The sequence below is a fragment of the Cupressus sempervirens genome, chromosome 3 (assembly GCF_028749045.1).
Source record: "Cupressus sempervirens isolate cs-2001-9-10 chromosome 3, ASM2874904v1, whole genome shotgun sequence".
Classification (NCBI taxonomy): domain Eukaryota; kingdom Viridiplantae; phylum Streptophyta; class Pinopsida; order Cupressales; family Cupressaceae; genus Cupressus; species Cupressus sempervirens.
Genome location: NC_143120.1, coordinates 27935636 through 27954576, shown reverse-complemented (window position 1 = coordinate 27954576; position 18941 = coordinate 27935636).

The following is an 18941-nucleotide window of genomic DNA, read 5'->3' as shown; positions in this document are numbered from 1 at the left end:
GAAAGCATGTCCCACGGTGGGCGCCAAAAATGTACACTCGAAAGTGTCCCACTCTAAACCCTTCTATCCAAACAATTCCATGAGTTTGGAATGCTTGGATGCCAGCTTAGAGCTCCCTATCCACAGAGTGCAAAAGAGTGTATTTCAAGTTCAAGGGCTCTCAACAGAGCCTTATAAATACTCTTCTTGCTAGTAAACCATGCAATGGGACGTTCCAAAGACAAGATGCAAGAATGCAAATGTCTCAAGGAGTTCCTCAAGAATGCAATGCAAGTATGAAAACTAAGCTAAGATGAGAATGCAAAATGTAGCTATGCTAAAACATGTATGAGAGTGTTACAATCCAAATATTAGGCTATGTGAGATAGATTATTGCAAAATAGAAGCTAAACTAACATGCAACATGAATCTAAGCTAAAATGCTATGGTATGAGAGAATGTAGACAAGAAATAGAAGTTCTCCACAAAGCTCCAAAGAAACCTATTAGAAAACCTGCAGCATAACAATACTTAAAAGATGGACGCTTTGAGGGCGAAAGCTCTCTCCCTTTTAAAGTTGTACGGATGATAGAGATCAAGATGAAGATTGTGGATGATCAATAGTTGAATTTGAAAAGAGGAGTGATCCATGTGCACACACAAGTCAACCAATAGAATATAAGTTGACTTGTCATATAAAACAAAAGTCACAAAGCCTTTTCTTTTAATTGCAAAATAGAAAAAGGACTTTATGTGTGCACTTTAAGTGGGTTAGAAGAATGGGGTCTTTTATTTAATTAAAAGGGGACATGTTCTTTTAATCAAATAATGAACTTAGGATAGCATAGTCAAACTATAGGTTATAATCAAATTGATTGGTTATTAGCAATTTGGTCTGGGTAAATGATTTAATTAATTTAGCCAAAATGCTGAGAAGGGAGCTAATAGTCTAGATGACCATTTTTAGGTGATTACACAAATAACTTTCACGCAACTTGCATCTGATTTAGTGATCAATGCTTTATCCATTGCAACATAGAGTCATTACCAGCAGGATGACCTAACTTGATTGCTTTACAATTAAGTTTGTCAATTGAAATCCCCAAATTCCATTCTTACAAAATATCCCCTCCATACACCCAGAAACCCTATCAGAACATTGAAGCATTTACTTAACTCCTTGAATCAAAAGCAACAACAAATTTGATACACAACTCATCCAAGATTTCTTAAATCAAATGAACCTTATTCACTCAATCTCAAGGCTAATAGCATATGAAGAATTAGGAGAGATAATAAGGAAACCCGGATAGTTCATTGCAAATCCCCTTTTATATTCATCCTCGGAATGACTGAATACATCAACTGGTAACACTAAATGAAACTCAAAATACTTCACATGATCTAGCATCAATTTCCAATATCTCAAAAAACAATACATGAAATGAAATGAAAATCTACACAGCAGTAGATGTGTGGCCTTCACTACTAGAGCTTAGCTCAATAGACAAGAAGCAAAACCAACAACAACCTTGGTTTCACAGTGAAAACTAGAACCTTGTTGGTATCACAGAGAAAACTGCCAACCCCTTCAAAGAAAGTGAAAGAGAATGATATAGGAGAAATGAATTCCTAGATTTGATCAAAAAATGACAAGTGTCCCCTCAGAATTCTTTCCCAAGAAGCTGAAAAACCACTTTCTACCCTCTCTCTGTAACTATATATCAAATCCTCATCATTTGGCTCTCAAAAGCACAAAATATCTCAAATATTTTATTGAACAAATAACTGATTTTAATGCCAGATTTGAACTCTAAAGGGATGAAAACTTTTCCAGAATTTGCTTAGGCTTCAACAAATTTCAATATTTGCCTCCTAACAAATTTTGATGCTCCATGATGAATTATGCCTCTTCCACTGAGAATGCCATAGAAAACACAAATCTACTTGCAGAGAAAACTAGTGAAGACCTGTGCAAAATTTGACCCCAAATCAAGAAAATTTATCTCCTCTCAGTTCCAACAGTATATTGAAGTACCTATTTCGGACAAAAAATGCCCTTGTGGTGGCCATTTGAAATTTAGGCTCCCAGACTGTAAACAACATTAAAATTTAAAAATTTAAAATGGTCATATAGTAAAACTATATAAAACATTTAAATCTATCAAATCTTTCAACTCTGAAAATCATACGTTTGAATATCTTTATGAATTTTGATTTTTATATTCATATTTATCTCTGCCCACGCCACTTGTCAACTCTTCATTGGCCATCACCATTTGAAATATTAATTAATTAATTTATTAATATTAATTAATTCTTTTAATTCCTCCATCTCCAATTTCTTGTAGCACCAGAGGGCTTGCAAATCTTGCTTTACATTCATACATTCATGTACAACCAGAGCCCATTGAAATGTGCTTTGTGCCCATATGAGAAGCTCTCCAAATCTCACTTTATGCTTTTACGCTCGCATGAATCCCATAGTGTCGTGAGACATGAGAAGCTCTCCAAATCTCACTTTACGCTTTTACACTCGCATGAATCCCGCAATGTCATGAGACATGAAAATTTGGTTTACGATCATACATTGGGCTTCAATTTTTGAAGCATCGTAAAGTAATGCAACTTCACCTTCTGCCCATACAGGGTAATCGTAGCAGCGTAAGGTCTTTGAAAGAAGCTTCTGGTCATACGGTGCAACCATCTCCCATTTCACGCGTTAAAATTTTGCTTTACTTGGCATGCCAGTTGGCATCCACGGGCCCACGCGAGCACTTGTTGTTTCCAAACGTAGCAGTGTCTTTAAGACACCAAAGCTTTAGTGTGTTTGTGTATTTAAAAACACAAGGAGCCCACCCCACAACCAATGTGGGATAAAAGCTACTTTTTTATTATAATGCCATTTCTATTGCTCACATGGGTTCGTCTTTGTAGTGAAAGCACAATCTCCCCTCTTAGAAAACGTTGTTGATCCTGATAGCTTTGTTGAAGAGTTCTCACAGCAATTTAGAGGGTTTGCCTCAATAAGAGTCATCCGATCAGCTTTGTTTTCTTCATGTGGTAAAGGAATGCCAAATCTTGCACTCGCACGAAGCAAGCTTCTTGCTTTTTCACCATCAATCTAGTCATTTGATTTTACCAATTGAAATTTATTGTTGCAGCCAAAGGACATGGGACCCGTGTAGTCATCGTTAGCTATATCGTCGCATAAACATCCCTAAAAAAGAAGAAACACCAGCAGTAAGATCGAGAGGTTGAATCCCATTGTGCTCGACTAGATATCCACAATGCTATCACTTTTGCCTTGCAAAGTTCATTACAAGGCCATAGCTCCAGATGATGCTCTATTGTTTCTAAATAGAAATAGACATCAACGATTTGGGGGCTCTCCTTGTTTGACCAACCTCCCCTTTTCTATTCTTCCCCAAAATGGCTCCCTTGTTTCATTCGTTGCATTCTCCTTCTTGTCACGGGTTCCCTTTTTGTAATTTGTCATGAATACACTTCTTGCATAGCAGTTCCCCTCATGCATTTTCCTCTTTGGCGTGGGTATACCCTACTGTTAACTGCCTCTTCGCATTGTGTGGCTTCTTCATCACACTAGTTTCACTTTTTAAAATTGACTCCCCATCTTCATATCTAGTTTGCAGGTTCATTTCTTTGCATGCCACGCCCTTTTCTTGCTTTTTGTCTGTTGAATATCCTCCTTGCTCTGCATGTCATCTTCACAGGAGACGCCTCCCCTACTACTGCTCTATTTTATTGCTACATCTTCAATAGTAGCTTCTTTCTTTTGTTGCTGCTACGTGGTCTTCTTTGTATGGGGTGATCTTCATTGACTGCCTTCCTTTTATTGCTACAAGTCTTCATAGTCCCTGGCCTTCTGACATAGTTATTCTCATTATTCAACCCATTCCTGATGTTTTTAGCTACAATGTAGACTACCATCTTGTGCCATTAATAAAAATTCTACAACCGGCCTTCCTACTAGAAATCCATTGAATTATGCCACTCCACAATTTAAAGAATTTAACTCTGGGTTTCCCTCAATCATGTCATCTTTTCTAAGAAAGTACTTTTTGGAGAGCTTTCACCAGGTTTGCAAGGTCTTCAAATACCTACAACCATCCTTTATTTGTGTGCTTTCTAATTCAAGAACAAGGAATGGAGTTATTTATATGTAATATAATCTCCATTGTCTTAACTTCCTTGGGGTCAAAAGTTCACTTGTATGTCCTGACAACCATTCATCTTTAAATGTTAATACATAGTGATCAACGCCTCATACTTCAGATTCATTTGAAAAGGTAACAAGTTCAAAAGATAACATTCCAACACCATTTAAGTCCTTCTTAGATTCTGATGAACACAATCCTTTAATTGAATATATGGGCTTGAAAACATCAATTGGAACATACTCAACAAGGCAATGAACTTTGCCACTGACTATCTCTTTAGTTTGACAGAATTAGCCAGGACCCAAAGTGGGTTCGGCTAAATTTTGTTTGTTTTCGAACTAAACTAGCAAACTGATCCATTGAATCCATCATACTAATTAGAAACAAGTTTGACCACTGATCAATCAATTGAAACTCATTTTAACTCTTTTTTGCAAACTGTGAATTTTGTGTGAGGAGGCTTGTTGCCTAGCCTTAAAAACTGACCAAAACACCTAATCGGGCTCTAAAATCAAACACTGTGATTCTTTGTCCCGCATACTTTTACCCTGTCAAATCTCATCTCATGATGAATTCTCAGTCAAAAGATATTGACTACCAAAGTTTCTCTTTCAGAACTACTTGCAAGAAAACATGTTAGAAAACAATAGACCGCATTCGGATTCGGCTTCAAAAATTGGGATGTTGGTCCTCTATCACGGGGAGAGTATAAATTTGTAATTTGGGCTCATGAAGAATAATAGGACGCAAATGGAAAGCGATCAAAGTGAGCTACTCAGAATTTATATCTTGTAAACAATGGTAGAAAAACATTTTTTGCAAACAGAATTGACCTGAAAAAGTGTGTAGATGGATTCATCAAGATTTGAAAATTGGCACACTTGAAGTATTTTCAGAAGAGAACACAATGGTACAATTCGTTTGATCTCACCTATCACAGATTTTAAGTTATGACATCACGAACAAGGGTACTAAAAAAATGCACTTCTTGATACCAGTAAAAGGTTAGAAATTGCATTTGGAATTGCGTTTGAAAACTAATCAAACGGATTCGTCACAAGCTCAAAATTGAAACATAACAAGTCTCTGACCTCTAGAATGCAACGCAATAGAAATTTCATCATTTCAATCAACTGGGTCAAAGTTATAACAAGTGAAATAGGGCTTCCTAGAATTTAGAACAATTCATATCAGTTTGACATCAGTAAATGACCAACTTTGAGGGGTTCAAACCCTAGTCAAACAGATTCAAAATGACTTGAAATCTGAAACATAGGTTCTCTAGTATGGACACTAAATAATTCCAAAGCGGCAAGTCATGAAACATTACTGGGTGCAAGATATTCAATCGCAAACACAGCCTCCTGTCACTATTTGACACAGGTGAAAATGCAAATTTGACAATTACTAAAAACGAGACTTCACAAAATAGCTCAAAATATCAATTTATCATCATGGTATAAGTGGATATACTGAATGCATGGTGTTAGAAACATTAAACTCCTCTTAGGCCTCACAAGTATAGTCGGGTACATATGCATTAAAGAGTGCTTATAGGGCTTGATTTCTCAATGGTACTCAAAATCGGGGCTTCAATTTTGAGTCCCAACAAATCAAATCCTTTTCAACAATCTAATGATATGGTACTTTATTAAGTTAGCATAATGTCCAACCAACTAAGACTTTGACATCAATAAAAAAAGAAGAAGATAATATGACTCTCTTACACACATTCATAGCATCAACATCTAATAATCTCCCACCATCAATTACATTATCAGTTGGGGCTAACAATTTATTTTACTTCTGCGACCTCTCCATAATGAGCTGTAAGACCTGCTAACATGAACATAGCTTCAGAAACATGTCTTCAAACATGATCCAATCTTGCTAAGGTTAATTCCATATTGCTGATAAGACACAACCAATTTACTAGCAATTATCTCTAATATTGTTTCTTGCACACTGATCTGCTACCAATCTTTACCAAATAAATTTTAACTCATCCAATACTCAATATAAACATAATTGAACATAGATGTAGCATTTATACTCATTTGTGAACATAATTCTAAGCTCGTATTGCTTAACCTGTTGCATGTCAAATTTGTTATGCAAGTAATCCTTTGTGGTGTATAAAATCTTTGTTAGTCAAGGGCTTACAAACATATATTGTCATCAATTACAAGACCTATCATAAATACAACACATAACTAGCATATCCAATTGCCAACCACCTAAGCTTGTTAGTTGTGTGGAAACAACAATTTTTTTTTTTTTTGGGGGTGGGGGGGTGGTGGGAGATAATAAAGAGGGTAAATTAGTGATAAATTAATTGAGTGGCTATTAGAAATCTTGTACCAAACTTCACGTTGTTATCCCTTGTTGAGGGCCAAAACCCCTATTAAAATGTATTGCAAACTTGTTAGGAGTTGATGAGAATAAAAAGCTCACTACCTAAGAACATTTCTTAAAGAGTCAAGGTTAAAATCATCTTCAAAGAATCACTATCTAAAAGAAGAAGGTCAAATCCACCTTACAAAATTGAGTGATGAAAACCTAATTGATTTTGTAGTTTCATTGAAGTGGATAAGGAATAATCATAAATTCTTCTCATGGCTTTATTAAAGAATATGAAAAACCTTCAAGTCTTCTCTGATATTTAGCATCAAGGATTGAATATATTCCATATATGCATTCCCATACCATACATTATAACAAAGGAATTACTTTCCTTTATACAAGAAATGAAAGGAAATTAGGTCACCCTATTAGGATTGTTTGAAGGAGAATGCTAAATTGACATGATTTGAATTTATTTATGACAACCTAATTGCCTTGTTGGTTCCATTGAAGTGTATAAAGAATAATCCTACATTTAACTTATACCTTTATCAAATAATTTAATCAACCTTCAACTCTACTCTGATATCCAACATCAAGGCTTGCATCCATTCTCGTATAATACATTACAATAAAGGAATTACTTTCCTTTATACAAAATACAACAAGAAATTAGGTCAGCCTATTAGGACTTTCCCAATGCACAAGTAATTACATCAATTAATGATAAAGTACATAGTATACCTAATATATGTTCATAAAAATATAGTCATTGAAATATGTGTCGTGATCCTCAATCAATACTCGTCAATCCAAAACACAAGTTACATCACCTAGTTGGCTCCCAAAAAAAATTATGCAATTATTATATGCTAGCACTAACCATAGTGTTGGTGTAATCAAATATTCACTAATTATACTTACTTAAGCTTACTTAGGATAATGCATTGCATAGTAGTTTGTGATTGAGACATTGAGAGTTTGCACCACAATTAAACACATGGTGTAGGAGAATTCCACTCTAGGTGGTCATAGTTTTTATCTCATTCCACCTTAGTGTACTTATCACATTATCATCCTCATCATCTCACATACTTCATTGCATAATGGAGGATGATCCACCTTTGGTGGACATGTGATTCCACCTTGTGTAGGTGATAACTCATCTTCTCCTTATCATTGTCTCTTATCACCTCTCCTATATAAGGAGGCCTATTATGTACATTTAAAAATAAATTCATTGGATATCAATTAGGTCCATTATCAATAATAGCATTCTTGCATCTTAATACAATTGTCTTGCCAATCTCTTGTGGAAGTTATCTTGGTCTTTCATTTGATCCTGGGGGTGTTGTAGAGTCACTTAAAACTCTAACATGGTATCAGAGCTCTCATGGTGTGAAGACCTCTTCTCAAGAAGTGCAATATTGGCTTGACTCATTGTTGGTGCAGCATTTGGAAATTTGGACATCACAATTTAGAGGAGATTTCGGGAGTCCTATTTTGTGACCTTCTATTGCAGGTGAAAATTGGAGCTTGTTGGTGCAAATTAGAGGTTGGCATCATATAGAGGAGGTCAAAAAACCCCTATATCAATTTTTTTTCATTCAAATCGGATGTCTGAGGCCAAATCTAAAGCTATTTGATTTTTGAAGGTGCAATGACAATGATTCAGAAAAAATAATTTCATAGGCGATCTTCAAACAATGATATCTCCCTCACATAGACCCCTTTTTTTTAGAAAGATTTTTTGTTTTAGGGTAGAATTACATGATCTACACAGTGGTGTAGGTGATTTTGGATCTCTGTCTCTGAATCTTTCTAAAAGTCACAAATCCCATTTTTTGTAACTTTCAAGGCTTTGTTTGGGCACATCTGGCAACATTTTCAAGTGAATTTATTTTGAAAGTGCATGATTTTTCCTCTACTTTCCACATCTGATATCAGATTTCAGTGATTTGGAGTGGACATATCACTTTCAAAAATAAATTATTTTTTGGCTATATTTGCACTTGGTGAATACTTGGATTCCAATTTTCTTAATTGAATCAATAATTTGAAGGAGTTATCAATTGATTTCAGTCATCATTTGATTTCATTATGGATTTTTTAAAAGTTCCATTACTCACTCCATATAACTATCATGAATGGAAACAAGCAATTTCTAATCAATTGATGAGTATTGGATTGCTTAGAGTGATTCTTAGACAGGATCTAGAACTAGCTACAGGTGTTGTAGAAAGAAGGAAATGGTTTGATCAAAGGGATAAAGCATTTGGCTCTCTTCGATCTACCATCTCATGATTTTCTATATCATATTGCATCCTACACACATCCTCATGATGCTTGGACTACATTGGAAGGAATCTTTGGTAAACCTGATAGAATAAGAAAATTCAAAATTGGAGAATGAGCTTATAGGTCTAAGTCCATGTGATTTTGATAATATTCAAGACTTTTTCTCTAAGTTCAATTCCATTAGATTGAAGCTTTCTAATTGTGGCATTGCTAAAGATGATGAGCAATTGATATTATCTATTCTTTCCCTGCTAGGTCCTGAATATTCAATTTTTTTTTCCACATTCTATGCTATTATGGATGCTCTTGGTACTACATACAAAATTCTTTCTCTTGATGAATTTGTAGCTTACCTCACAAGGGAACAAGAAAAGTTAGCACACATGGGTCAATTGAAACCTTCAAAACATCAAGTGTTGGTTGCAAATGACTCCACTCCAAAGTCTTTCAAAGGAAAGAGAAATAAACAACACAAGGATCTTAAGCAACATGACAAAGGTGATGACTCTCCTTCACAACATAATATTCAGTCCAATTCCTCTTCAAGAGAGGAATCATCTAGAAGAAAGAGAGATAAATGTGCTTATTGCAAAAAGTTAGGACATGATGAGCATAAATGTTTCCATAAGAAGATTGACGAGCTTACTCACATTCTTCAAAAGAACAATATCTAATTGCCCTCATTAGTGTCTTCTTCTTCTTCTTCTCAATATTAGGTAGCTACTACATCTACATCATCATCTAGAGGCAAAGGACAAGAACTCATTGCTTCCACACATCCTGAGCAAGGTAAATGGCCTCTTGATTCAGGTGCATCACATAAGATGGCATCTTTTATGGATATGTTTTCTTCTATTGAGCCTTGTACTTCTCCACCTATATTGATGGGTAATAATACATACATGAAAGTCTATGGGAAAGGTTCGTCCTATGGGAGAGGGTACATTTAATGATGTTCTTTGTGTACCATCCTTGACCACTAATATCCTTTCCATTTACCAAATTACTCATGGGGCACAAGGTATAATTGTTGAGTTCACTCCTAATAAAGTCTATATTAGGACATGGAGACTAGAGATGTTATAGCTATGAGAGTTTTTGATCATACATCACACTTGTATTCTTTTGCACATTTTGTTGATAACAATGATGATATTCATGATGTACCTAACCCTTTATCAAGGGTGAATAATTCATGTGAGGAGAACATTGGACACTTGAATCATTTTGTTCTTAAGACAAGTGTTGAACTTCCTACTCCTCCACCTCCTACTTCTTTAGACATGAGTTCTACTATTCAGCAAGATGATCTTTATGCCTTAGATCTTGCAGTTTGGGATGAATTCCTAGATGCTCTTTCAGATGAGTCTCATAATGCAGAATTGGTTAATACATTTGAGGAGGTTTCTCTTCGAAATACTTCTTCACCTTCTTTGGAGATTGGATTTCCCAACTCTTCATGTTCTCTTAGTTTTTCACATCTCATAGGTTAGCTTGATGGTGTGACAGAATCTTTGAGCTTGGAGACACCTATTCAGTCTTCAAAGATGCATACATGGAGACCTTCTTCCTCCTTCCTCACTTTTTACATGGAGTGGCTTCTTCATCATTTGGTGTATTTATCTCTTCCTAAGGGAAGAAGTGTTTCTTGTAGCCATTGGATTATATTTTTCTTGCAGGTACTCTTCATCTACATTGGAGCTTCTTCAGTAGAGGGGATATCATGTCTCCTTATTTCCTTCCTATGGGGGATCATTTTTTGTATATATATGATGTATGCAATTTTTGGGGGGTCTTGAGTACTCCATCCATCCATGCATCTTGTTTTCATCTCTCTTTTTGGAGGAGGGCTTTTCCATGAGGTTTTCTCTCTTTCTCCACTTTATGAGAGATTACATTTCATATATTGCATTGCATATTGTACATGGGTACCTAAAAATACCTAGTAGATGGGACCCATCTTGCATTGTGAGTTTAAGTGCATTCCCCTAAGTTGCACTTAAGGGGGGGTGTTGGTGTAATTAAATATTCACTAATGAAACTTACTTAAGCTTACTTAGGATAATGCATTTCATAGTAGTTTGTGATTGAGACACTTAGGAGTTTGCACCACAATTAAACACATGTTGTAGGAGAATGTCACTCTAGCTAGTCATAGTCATTATCCCATTCCACCTTTAGTGTACTTATCACATTATCATCCTCATCATGGCACATACTTCATTGCATAATGAAGGATGATCCACCTTTGGTGGACATGGGATTCCACCTTGTGTGGGTGACAACTTATCTTCTCCTTATCATTGTCTCTTGTCACCGCTCCTATATAAGGAGGCCTATTATGTACATTTAAAAATCAATTCATTGGATGTCAATCAAGTCCATTATACATAATAAAATTCTTGCATCTTCATGCAATTGTCTTGCTAATCTCTTGTGGAAGTTATCTTGGTCTTTCATTTGATCTTGGGGGTGTTGTAGAGTCACTTAAAACTCTAACACATAGTATAACCCAATCAAGTCACAAATCCCACAATATAGTCTAATTCAAATTTTATAGCACACATGATGCTCCATACCATAATTCCAAATCACGACCAGTGTATACTCAAGATATAATAACCATCTCTAGATATTTCCCTATCATTGGCCTGCTATGATTTTTCATCAAAATAATCATAACTCTCATAGATCAACACATTAGAAAATGCAACCTTAGACATAAGGTATATGATCCCTCAGTATGGTATAACTGAGATGACATAATTTGAAGTATCATACACTAATTGTACAATTTTGTCCAAATGCATTTATGATCAAGAATCACTATCTGACTAAGGCAAGTAACACAACTAAAAAATATGTTGACATCAATGACAAAACCTAAATTTTAACAACCCAAACAACATAAATTCCAACCAATATGCAACATTAAGACAATACATCTCTAATAGATTTTTGCAAACAAGAAGTGAAACTTTGGACATCAATGTCAATCATAAGATGAGAAATTTGAGAGTGTAAATGTTTAAATCTACTAATAAAATTGATCACTTTTACTTTAACACATTATTTATAATCAAATCATCCAAACAAATCTTAGGGCCAATATTATTTTGAAATTGTTGAATGGAATTATTTGCAAGTTTTTGGAATGAGTCAATAGAATAAGGAGCCAAAGAACAATACCATTGTAAGACATTATCTCTAAATGTTTAGTAAATAATTTAGCCATGATTTTATGATCATGAGAAAATTCACTACACGGTATTTGGGATATTCTTACATGAGTCAAAGGATCACCTTTTCCAATATAGATATTCAATTGAGGCGTTCTCATGTATTAAGTGATAATAGCATAATTGGTGTATATAAGGACAAAGGAGTAATAATGTCGCAAGTGGGAATATTTAAATTTTATTAAGTCATGGAGTCAATTTGGTATTGAAAGGATAAAATATCTTGGGAAAGGTCATTGATGGTAGTTTAAATGGAAATATTGGTATTAGAAATGTGGGAAACTAAATTATTTGGAACATTATGGGAAATCGATGGACCATTGGAATATGAAAATGGGGTAATGTTGTAATCAATAGGCATTTTTTATGGTTGAGAACACATGTTAACACTCATAGGAGTAGGAATACTTGAAAGGGTAGCATGCACATGATTTAAAATTGAGATAGATGTAGTTATGATTGGTGGACTATATTAGCTAAAGTAAGAATGAGAATGAAAGTCTTGACACTAGTATTAGGATAAGATAAACCAAGATCTTAGCACACCTTTTGATAGATTTGAGATTGTCATCAATGAGATGAGATTCGTCACACAACAAATGAACATGATTTTAATAATTGTGAATCAACTTCCTTAATCCTTCTACTAAGGAGATGACTTCCCTATTAGGGTGTTCTTGACATAATTATTGCTAATTTTTTTTAAAGTCATGAAATAGTTTTTATACTTGCGTAAGAGACACTCTTAAGTTATGTTCTTATAAGGAGAATAGTGGGAAGAGACATTCTCAATAATAGTGGGAATACCATTAGTAGGTGTAATTGTATCATTAACACTCCTATAGATCATATAGATAACTTGAGAGCAAAGGAACCCATATATTTACAAATTCTTCTCATTGGAATTCTATATGTTGAACTCAAGGTTATGAAACTCTTGCATGAGGGAATGAAAGAAATATATGTCTAAATAATGAAAATAAGTAATAGATATGAAATGAAGATGAAAATATTCAACACGTTTATACAACATAAATATAATTAAGATATAAATAACAAATATGATTATACATGAAACATAATGAATTATATGAAAAGTATGTTTAGATGATAAATCATAATGGAAATGGAAATGTTTTTAATTCACCAAAATGTAATATAGAAGAAATAAATGGAGCATTATGAGATCACTAGTGTAACATGATGGGGGTTGTTAGGAAAATTAGTGAGTAAGCCATATACTCTTTGTTACATTGGAAGGAAGGTGAACCACTAGGATCAATAAGGCTTAAGTGTTGAGTGAGTGCAATGATCCTTTGTTGTAGTTGAGGCTAATTATGTAAGTGTGATCGAGCAATTCAAGATTTATAGATAAAAAGGAAGAAGAGATGGATCAAAGAGCACACAAACCAATTCAGTTACTAGAAACAAAGTCTTGAAACTTTGCTAATGTACAAATTTAGTCTGACAATATTTTTGGAGGGACTATGGTGGCTTGGTCGACTTGTTTCCAAGACTAGGTTGATTGGGTCAACTTATTTCCTGCACTTTTTGAGAATCTTAGTTACAGATTGTAGCAAAGATCATGTACTTTCCAAATCTAATCTTTCATTTTTAAATATATTTCTTAACAATGAAAAAAGTATAAACATATGTAGTTTCCCTAGTATAAAAGCATACTATTTTTCTATCGCTACCCTTTAAGATAAAATATTTAGTTAAATTCCAAAACTTTAATAAATGAAAAATGGCTCAGCCATAATCAAGCCAAAAAATTTAATCATATAATTTACACTCACCTTTTTCAAACATCAAATCCAATAGAAGTTTTGATACTACAATATTCTTTCTATTTTGCATGTGTTTATTGAAATAGCTTCAGTTCACAATATTAATTCATAGTTTTTTATTTAACCACAATTTAAAGTGGCATATAAAAACAATTTAGCATTTCAAACCTCCCAAATTGAATACAACGAGAAAAGCTCTTCCCTCCATCTTACAACAACAAAATATATACCGCAATCCATTTGATATGTATGCTCATGTCAATTCAGCATAATTTTCAAACTATTATATATTGAAAATATTTGAGTATTCCATGTCCTTGAATAACCAATTGAAAGCTCATTGATAAGGAAAGTTACCCAATATATAATTCAATGCGTACCAAAGCAAAACACAATAACGAATAACAAAAGATACGATGCCCTTACGATTTAAAATTCAATTTCTTATTAAATCTATTAAATCTGACTAGACTTAATTTCCCCATAATGGCATGCGGGAGGAAAACTTTAGTAATGTTGTTACTTTATTATACGTGGATAATGCTTTCTCAAGTCAATCTTTCACAAGACATCGAAGGCGTGCGTAAAATGCATATTTATTGTGGAGATTGTCAAAATTCTTAAAATATATAATATTTGGAAAGCTGGATATATAAAGAAGCAACCTACGTCACTGCGTCTGTTGTGAGATTTTAAAGCGATAAAATATATACACTCCTGAGATTTTGTGATATTTTATACATATTTTATTTCTATTTTTAAAAATGAGAAAAAATTATCTTACAAATATTTGTTTAATGAAGTATTTTTATTTTTAGTAATAGCTTTAAGAAGTAATATTTTTTGATAATTCTGAGCTAGTAATTTTAAAAATAATTTTTAAGCATTTATAATTAACATTGATACTTAGGTATACATTATTTATTCTATATTTTATTTCTTATTAAAATATTTTTAAAAATTATTATCATATAATCTATTTTTTTTCATGACAAGATAATCAACATTATATTTACGTGTTGATCACTATTTTCAATAAATAAAAATAATTAAATATTCAAATATATGTTTTATAAAATTTCACTTATAATCAACAAAAGGGTATTTTCAGCTTTTCAAATAAATGCAGTTAAAATGAGTAGAATTTGTTCAAACATTTATTTGCTGAAATAAATTTAATGTTTTAGTAAGTGGGTCTAAATTGGTATAAAGCATGCATTTAATAGACATTTTCAATTGAAAAAGTTTAGGCACATATCTAACTTATCTAGAATTCATTTACCTAGACCATTTTTTGACCAAAATAAATTTGTAGTTAAAAATACTCAAATTTAGTTTTGTAGATAAGTTGCCATAGTGTGACAACACTCTGTACTTTTACCGTGCCATTCTAGTGATCATTCACTTTGGGGAGTGTCTCTTTCTTCCCTTGAATGGTTGAGCATTGCCTATGAGGTCTTAACTATCAAGTATGAGTTTCTATGCCTCATATTTTCTATTGGGAGATGAGATCTATGGTAGCTTTTCCTTTGTTGTGCAAAATGAGCTTAATGGCGGAGTATTGATGCTTGTTTGAAGTTGTGGTTCACACTCATTTGTGTTGGCTTCTCTATCTGGTAAGGGTTTTCCTTATGGTACATTGGGCATTAGTCTTTACAATGATTTTCCCTTATTATTTTGTTATTGCCTAGTTTAGTGTGTGTAGTTGGATGGGAAAGATTTGGGACGGGTCCTTATGGGCTCCTCTAGTTTCCATGGTGACTTGGTGTAATGCCCCGCCCGGAGATCCTTGGAAACAAGGATAAGAAAACAAGCCAGAACAATTTTTTTAAAAAAAAAAACAAGTGCAAGTGCACAAGACAACAACATGCACGGATCATACAGATCGCAACGGAAGACATAACGACCATCCTGGCACCAAACGGATCTCCAAACGTTACCACTAACCAAATCACAAACAAGAAAACATAAGAGATCGACCAAGCTAAAAGATCAAAATAGACTCCTGAAAATTGGCTAAGTCTGAAATCTGAAGCCCTGAAATCTCCTAAAATTTTTATCTTAGCCCGTAGAGATCTGAAACCCATCTCAAATGAATCGTCGCATATATTAAAATATATCTTAAGTATAAGTTGACGTATATTTAATTTTTTATAAATATACGTCAACTTATAAATTAAATATACGTCAACTTAAACGATATATTTTAAGCCCCTAACAACATCTGTCAAACACTAGGAAGGTAAGAAAACCAAAAGGGTATCTAAAACCAACTTTCGAACTTTATTTCGACAAGCCTAACTAGCCCCTGTTTTTCGCGCAAAGACAGAGCACCAGTATTTCTTCTCGCGCAAAGACTTTCACCAGCTCGAGCGAAGATTCTCAACGGCTCGCACGAGGACTTTTCATCCTCGCGTGAAGACTTGAATTCTCGCGCGAAGAAATCCATGGCTCGCGCGAAGATTCTCATCCTCGCGCGAAAGAGAAGCATCCTCCCGCAAAGATTTGAATCAGCATGCACCCAAAAAACACAAAAACAAGGCTAGAAAATAATGAAACAAAGTTCCTCCACACCGGGGAGTACCGGATCCACTTTTCAAGGTAAGGACACTCGAATCCAAGCTAAAAGATGGACAACTGGAAGCAAAGTCTAACCATCTAAAACAATAGCAAGGGAAGAACAGAAGGAAACATTGCAATAAACTAAAGTAACATAGCAGTGAACATGAAAATAACCTCTTACATTTAAGCATAGATATCAAAGCAATAAACCAAATAACAAAACTAGGTACGTGGTTCTTCCCAACCGTCAATGGTGTCATAGGACCATCGTGGGCCCTAGCCATCCCCCGCGCATAACATCCCAAGCCACCAAACAAATCATTGGTGCTGTCGTAATAGGGACGTCACTACTAAACATGCTACAATGTAAGTAAATAAAATCTAACATGCTAGTAGTAAGCATAAGATAAAACTGTAATCAGATAACATCATCTACTACATGCTAATCATCATAATGAGGAATGCGTTAAAACTAACATCATCTAAACATGATAACATCATAATGAGAGCATAAATCACAAGAAGCATACTCCGTAAACTGAAGTACCAAGTGACACATCCAGCTACAGTCATACTAGGACAATAGACCGTATCTGTACACCGGTCCCTAGCAGCGGTGAAGGTAGCTACGCCTCCCAACCACGTGGCACCCATAGGTCCACACCCGCCGTGCTGATGGAGATAGCGATCCAACCACAAACACACAAAAACCCAACAACCATGGCTAACACTCACGTCAAGCAGTATGATGACTGAAACCAAGACATAGACAATGCATAAACTACAGGTCTTGGTCAGACACCTCAATGGGCTTACTATGTAGGGACTAACATCATGGAGAGTCGCTTGGCATCGAAAAGCCCAAGCTAGAACTTGCGCAGATTCAACATCCCTCAACTGAAAGGCTCTTGCACCCCAAATATTTTATTATCTTAAGATTATTACCACCCAATATTTATTTAATTTTCACTTAATTAAAGCTTCCTTCGCCAACCCTCTGGGCACAATGATCACTAGGCTGCGAGGTAGAAGCCCCCTCCATATGCTACCCTACCCTACCCATGTTCATCCAACGATGAGTGCCCGTAGGCATGCAAACTCCCAACCCAACCCCAATGATCACAACTTTTGGAAGTACCACGGAAGATCGAGCCCCGTAGGTCACCCGACAATGTACATGTGTGTGGTGCACCACCATCACAGAGATCATACACAAGGACAGGATGAGAATGCAAACACAAGTCAATCAATCGAAAAACATAATTGGGATGACGGATGCTACACGCATCCCAAAGCAACGAAAGATGCAAAAGTGTTTCGACTAGTATCCAAATGGATCATCCAAGTCCACGAACCACAATGTGCCAAGAAAACCTGAGAAAACAGGGCGACACGCAAAATGAGATAAAAACCCAAAATTTTGAAAAAATTCCAAAATTAAAACCCATTTGGCCTTTGGGTTCAAAAACCCCAAAAATCCAAAAATAATTAAAAACGGCCAGCATAACGGCCCAAAAACCCAAACCCCCATTTCAAAAACAGGTAAAACGTTCATACCCAACCAACCGGGCATAACCAACAAACAGAAATGGAGGGGAACACTAGTTCTCATCCTCCTAACATACAACTAAAAGAAACGGAAGCAAAAATGGAGTAAAACCAATAAAACGGGAAGGCCCTACCTGATGGAAAAAGGGGCAGAAACCGAAACCCGCACAATAAAATAATCAATCCGCCAAAACTGCTGAAACTGATGGCAAAGCAAGAACTCCTCGAGCTGAATCCAACGAGACCAACCTCGCAAAGATCCCACACTCACAACTCCCAGAACGAACAAAACAAGAATCCTACAGAAGAGGATTTCCAAATTGCTCTCCAAATTTCAATTTCCAAATTGTGATAAGTGATTTATGAAATCACTTTTCCAATACTTATTCACTTTTTGGGTGAATAGTTGATTCTGGAAAATAGCCAGCTAGAGTAGTTAAACTCCGAATTGACCCAAACGAAAGCAGGTTATTATCTGCAACAGGATTTCACCTAAGGCAAAGCTGCCAGAAATTAAATCTGAGAAGATTAAAACCTGAAAACCCCAAAAACATAGAAAAACACTTAACACTTTCGCGAAAAATGCGAACTTCTAGATGCACAGACATACTCATTGGTCTAATCACATAATGCAAATGAGTTCGGATTTACTAATCACTGAAAGGTTTTGATCTAAACAATAACAATAAGGGTACGTCGACCATATAGGAACGACATGGGTAAATATGAATAGCTGAATCACTAACTCCATGTGCCACTGCCAGGGATATAATTCCTGCACACTAAAACACACGATCAAGTGCAATGGCAAATAATATCATAGCCGAAGCAACATGTATTAAAATACCTATTTAATCCATTTACATCACTCACATTCACAAAAAGCGTAAAGATACAAGAATGAAGTAAATAACCATAGCATAGAATCCATCTCATAACATAATCAACAAATAGGTCCAATACATCATATAACCAGATACCATCATAGATCTATTGTCATC